We start from the raw sequence: 6,000 nt of genomic DNA, 5'->3' as shown, positions 1-6,000 counted from the left end.
GGGCAGGCCCGAGCAGCAGCAGCAGCAGCAGGGGCAGCAGCAGGGGCAGCAGCAGGTGAGGATGCGCTGCGGGCCGTGCCGAGCCGAGCCGTGCCGAGCCCCCCGCGCCGCAGGGCCGCCGCAGGGCCGGGGCGCGGGGCGGGCGCTCCTCCCGCGTTGTCCCCGCCCCCCGCGCTGTCCCCGCTCCGCTCCGCGCCGGGCGGGGCTCGGGGCTCACGCAGCGGGGCTGCGGGTACCGCGCTCCCTCCGCGCAGCGCGGGCAGCGCCGAGGTACGGCCGGGATTGGGGATTGGGGAGCGGGGATGGGGGCGGCCCCTCTTCCCGGGAGCGTGTGCGCAGCGCGGGCAGCGCCCGCAGCCTCTCCGCAGCCCCGATCGGCGCGGAGCGGGCTCGGCGCTGTCAGAGCCGCCCCGCCCCGCCCTACCCTACCCTGCCCTGCCCTGCGGCGGCCCCGGCCCGTCCCCGGGGGCAGCGGCGGCCGCCGCCCCTTTCCCTCCCTCCCCTTCCCTCCCTCCCCGCCCGCGGTGCCGCCTCCGCCGCGCAGCCGCACGCCCCGCGCGGTGCGGTGCGGAGAGCCCGGCTCGGCTGCTGCTCCTGCGGTATTCCTTGCTAGACGGATGTAATTCCTTCTTTATTTTTCTTGGCCGGGGCGGGGCGCGGGGGGCGGCGCGGGGGTCGCGGCGCTGTCAGCCGGGCCCGCTGCGGGGCTTTGTGTGCGGGAGCGCCGCGCTGACCCCGCGGGCTCCGGCTGCGGGGCTGCGGTCCGGGCGCGGCCATCGCCGGGTGCCGCGGTGCCCGCAGTCAGCGGCACAACGCGTGGGCTTGGCTCGGTTGTCTCGGGGCTGGCTCTGGCTGTTAGGTGGGTACAGGCCTGATTTAACAAAAAAAAAAAATGGCAGACTTGTGCTAGAGACTGTGAGACTGCAGCAGCTCTGAAAAACCCTTGTTCATGGTAACCGGGGCTGACGTTTCATTCAGTAGCTGATGTTTTTCCTTTTGGAGTGATGATACAGAGCTAGAGTGAGCGCTGAATTTGTGATGTTGGTGTCTTAATCGTGAATGAAATTGCATTCTCGTTTAAAGGTGAGTAGTGATCTGTGTTTCTACGTTGTGCTTCTCATTGTCCATAGGTATAAATGCTAAATGTTCCAGATCAGGATTGCAGGGAGAGGGAATAAACAGAAACTGTCAAGATCCGGAGCGTTCGGCTCATCCTTCGACCTTTATTGACAGGATACCAGCATTATGAAACCTGATTATTGAACAGTTCGGGAAAAGGGCTGGAATTCCCGCAGCCCGGCATCATGCATCGGGCATCTTGGGGAACAATGCTCCCCGGAGCCGGGGCTGGAGAGGCAGGGCAGGGAGAGGAATTTATTCCGAGAGATAGCAGCCGTGTGGAAATGTCAGGGGAGGCTCCGACTCCTCAGGCCTTGCAGGAAAGCTCCGCTGGAGGAAGGACTTGCATATGCTCAGAAGGCTCTGGAGAGAGACAGGAGTGAAAATGGAATGGGATAAAGGGCTGGGAAGGTGGGTGATGGAAGTGGGATGTGATTTTTAAAGATTTGTTCTTATCCTTTAGCGGGTTTTTTTTGGGTTTTTTTTTCCCTCTGTGTTTCTGGGGAGAGCAGAAATGGCTGTAGTGATGCCTCCATGACTTAGCAGTGGTTGTAGGGCTGCGAGGAGGGATGAAGGGCTGGCTCATGTGTCACAACTAGTGCTGAAGAGGCAGTAAAATAGGGAATATTTTGTTACTTCATGTATATTTTGTTATTTCAGGAACATAAGCGTGGAATTATGAATGTGGAATAAGGAGGTCAGGTTCTGGAACAGAACCCGCTTTGGGTTTTTCTGTAATGCAGGTTAAGTGCAGCAAATGACACTCACTAAAGCAGGATGCAGCATTTTGGGATAAATAGGAGCTTGCAGCAGCCATGTGGCAAAAAGCGTTAGAGATGCTGTTTCATCTCGGTGGTGGCACAGATCCTGCAGCTTCTGGAGCTGCTGTGTGTCACTGAGCCCTGCCTGCACACAGGAGTGGGGCAGAGAGGGGCAAAACCCTCCTGCTGCATGTATGGAGCCCAGGATACTGCTGTGTGCTGCTCCAGGAGCCCCTGGGGAGTGGGAGTACAAACCATTTTATGAAAGATGTTTTCTTTTTCCTTCATCATCTCTAAAATGGAATCAGCTCAGCCCCCTTTATTGGATGGGCCTGGATTGCTCGTTTGCATTACGTCACCTGACTAAGGATTTATTTTTCATGTGGGTCAGTTATGGGATGAAATATTTGTAGTTGGATTGCCTGCAAAATAATTGTATTTCGTTAGCAAGGAGTGCATGAACATCTTTCATGGAAGACAGAGGAGAAAGTCTGTTTATGCAGATGTTTAAGGGTCAGACTGCAAAAGTTATTTAGACTGTTAATCTCTATAGGCACCTAAATTCCTTAGTCATCTGATCTGGGCACAAGTGAACAACCAGTACAACAGTTTATCATTGCCCATTAGCCATGAGTCAGCTACTAAATCCTGCCCAGGCTGTTGTCTGTGGCCACAGGCTTCCTGATTGCCCTTTCCCTAGGGTCTGGGAATACTTCTGGAAGTGTGGGAGCCCCAGGGGCCAGACAGGTGACCTGTCAGGGCAAGGAGCCACTGGCTGCCCTTGGATGTCTCTGGCTCAGCTGAGCTTGTACAGGACAGCGGTGCAGGCTCTTTCCCGTGCTGCCTGGTAACTCCTGATGAGAGCAGGCCTGTGCTCCATGGTAGGAGCCCTGTGGAGCCATAAGGGCTTTCCTGGCATATCAGCTCCTGCTCTGGGCTGCTCCTGTTCCCAGCTGATGGAGCTGGGGAGGTTGCCAGCACGTTGGACCCTTACCTCTGCTGAGGCTCGTGGCAATTTTCCCAAGTGAAACCAGCAGGAATCTGGCCTAGAGGTGTGAATTGTGAAAATCCAGTTGCCTTCTCTTGCTTTAAACCCGAGAAACCATCTCGTGTTGGATTGTTCTGAGCAGATACTGCTTCTGTGGAGAAGCAAGGGTTGGAGCTGCAGCTCCACACCGAGGGGAGTGTGATCCAGTGGGATCCGTGTCCTGCAGAGCCTGGCTTGGAGCCTGCTTCCCCCACTGCTGGGTTCTTTCCCCCCCACCCACATGTGGTTTTTGTTTGTCAGCCTTTTATTATTACTCTTAAAATGATCTGCTGTGAATTTGTTTTTCTAATGAACATGAATACAATGTTGCAGCAGTTACAGCTGGACCTTTGGAAGCCTTTCCTGTAATGAAAAAAGGGTTTCAGAGAGATTACATGTTTTTTAAAAAAAGAAAGACGTAAGAAAAATTCTTCTTATGCCCAGTAGACCCCAACTTATTCAACAGCTTGATCAGAGTGACATAGATCAATTCTATATATATTAAAACAGGCAGGTTTTTTTCTCTTTTGTCCAACTTTATTTCTTTTTCATGTATTGTTAATCCCAGACACATTTTTTACTGTCCATTCCTCATTAAAAAGGCCAGTTTTGCATGGAAAAAAGCTTTGATGTGTGTTGTTAGGTGAGGGTTGAGTTCATAACAGATTTTATGGCTGGGGGAGCTGTGTCTGGAAGTGTTATTTCTGCTTGCAGTGAAATGTATGTGATTATTGAAAGGTATGCACCAATGTATAAATGTTGTACTTGGGGATTGTGTACATCTCCCTATGCCCAAGGACAGATTAAGGTTGAGGATTACATTGAGCTATTGTTTTTCATCACTGTAAACATTTTTCTTATCATCTTCTCTTCTCTGTGAGGTTTTTTCTCGTTGAACAGTGATAATTTCAGGATGTTCTTACTTTGTCATGTCTTTTAACTTTTCAGCTATTCTCTTAATATATTATTTGATTGTTTCATGTATTTACTCTCCTACTACATTGCACAAACTTTTATTTGTTTTTAAGATGCATGTGTTTTAGCCTACCAGAAACCCCTTTGGTGTGTCACCACTGCCACCAGAGGAACACATTTACGCTGCTGTGCAGCCACTTTTATTCCACAAAGTGCTGAGTGTTAGAACTTTAAAAAGAAATGGTGAGTTGGTTTGATTTGTTCAGCAGCCCCTGATGTTGAGAGGGCAGTGGGGACTGAACAGAAGAGGCACTGCATGTGGAGCCCTGGTGGCAGCAGATGCTGACCCACACCTGTTGGATACTGGGAATAGCCTCTCTGGTCATAGCTGTGCCCTTGGAACAGGAGAGGTGTGCCATTAACACTCTGTCCTGAGAGCTAAAAATACTCTGCCACCAAACTGTTCACAGGTAAATGTTCCAGATTTAGCGGTTTTTCTGTTGACTGGTTTTCCAAACATAGGCTGTTCCCTTTTTGGGAGAAGTAGCCAGACCTGCTGAGCGATTTGCCTGTGATCTGTGAAAGGTTCAGGAATTATGTTCCTGGATTTCATCTCGAGTTTTGCTCACGAGTCCAGAGCTGTGTACCAGAGAAAACAGTTTCTCCTTCTCTGTGAGAATAGGAAACACAGAGAAATCACAGCAAATCATCAGAGAAGCTTGCCTTGAAAAACAAAGTGTTTGTATTTTATTTTTAAGACAGGAATAGGGATTGCCTGAGAGCTCAGTTTGATTGCTCTGACCACTGGGTTTGGTTTTGTTAATCATGTCTCAATACAACGTGGAATGATCTCTGGAATGGGCAGCTGCTACTCTGCATGAAATGTGGGGTCTGGGAAGAGATGTAGCTGCAGACCCAGATTTAGGATCTGACCAGAGAGGAAGAGATGCAGACATGGAGCCACCCAGCCGTGCTCCACTACCCACATGAGAGACTGCCACGGGCTTAATGGGTTTGAAGTAGCCAACTTAATGAATAAAGTATTTATGCTTCATGTGCTCAGTCTCCCCGTAGGAAGTGCTGGAGTGGCTGTTGTGACCCTTCCTTCAGACACCTTTAGTTCTGGCCTTTGTTTTTTCAGCTTGCCTTGAGGTTTTGGAAAGCAGCATCGCATTGAGGTCATGCCTGTGCTAAAATCTCCTGGCCAGGGCTGCAGTGGTGCCTGCAGAGATCAGGGAGGATCATGCTCCACCCCAAAACTGTGGAGCTGGATTTTCCATTTTCCCCCTTCCTTGGAGGCGTCAGTGGCCGGCCTGGGTGGGAGGTGCTCCGAGGTGACGCAGAGGTTCCTCTCCACGCCAGGCTCTGACATTTTAAGGTTATACTGATTACCCACTTTATCCCTGGCAGACATTTTTCCCAAGCCAGACCTACAGTCTTCATTGGGAATTCTTTAGTTTTTGCTGTGGGATTCAGACCTTTGACCAAGAACGTGGTCAAGGTCTTCTACAAGGAGTTGTGGGGATTTCCTGCCATCCAGCAGTAATCCAGATCCGCAGCTTTTGGTTTTGTAAGTTCCTGCCTTTTGTTCTGAATTAATCCTATTGCTCTATGGATTGATTTATTACAGAATGACATGGGTATCTGCTTTTGGTTCTTACATGATAAAAGGGAGCCTTGTGTTTGCAAGGCATGGAAACTGTGCATGGTGAGCTCTGGCAGTGTGGGCAGAGCCCGGGCTACAGTGGAGCTGATCACTCTGGGGTTGTGCACCAGGACCAAAAGCTGATTTTTCCCACTCATTAAATCAATTTTGCTTAGTGCCTAGACACCACAAATGCTCCAGCTAATTATAGCAAGCAGCTCCTCTGTTTTTTTGGCTTAGAAGGGAAAAGTTGCTGCCTGTTGTATGTGAACTAATTTAACGTAGATACATTTATTTGAACATTCACAGGTTTTGGATTTGTACATTCCAGGTGTTGGCTTTTGTCAGTAACTAAACCAATGGTGAGACTTTTCTTGTCAAGGGCTTTAAGTGACTTTTCTCCTAGTGAACAAATATTTAATGAAAATGTTTCAGGGTCATCTGCACCACTCCCTGCAGATGGGGTGGATGGCTTGTGGCTCTGGGGTGCCAGTGGCACACACATTTATAGCAATTCTGGAATGCAGCTTGGA

The 6,000-nt window shown here is 50.4% G+C and overlaps 1 protein-coding gene across 2 annotated transcripts in view; it reads left to right on the top strand.

Moving 5' to 3' along the window:
* Nucleotides 1-559: 559 nt before the first annotated feature.
* SPTBN1 (spectrin beta, non-erythrocytic 1) overlaps nucleotides 560-6,000 on the top strand; it is a 115,225-nt gene continuing 109,784 nt past the window's right edge. For both annotated transcript variants that reach the window (XM_058802132.1, XM_058802131.1), the window contains exon 1: nucleotides 560-619. The gene's annotated coding sequence lies outside the window, so the exon portion shown is untranslated. The remainder of the gene's footprint in view (nucleotides 620-6,000) is intronic.

This window comes from Ammospiza caudacuta, chromosome 3, assembly GCF_027887145.1.
Source record: "Ammospiza caudacuta isolate bAmmCau1 chromosome 3, bAmmCau1.pri, whole genome shotgun sequence".
Taxonomy (NCBI): Eukaryota; Metazoa; Chordata; class Aves; order Passeriformes; family Passerellidae; genus Ammospiza; species Ammospiza caudacuta.
Note: the sequence above shows the minus strand (reverse complement) of the source record. Positions and strands in the feature narration are given on the sequence as shown.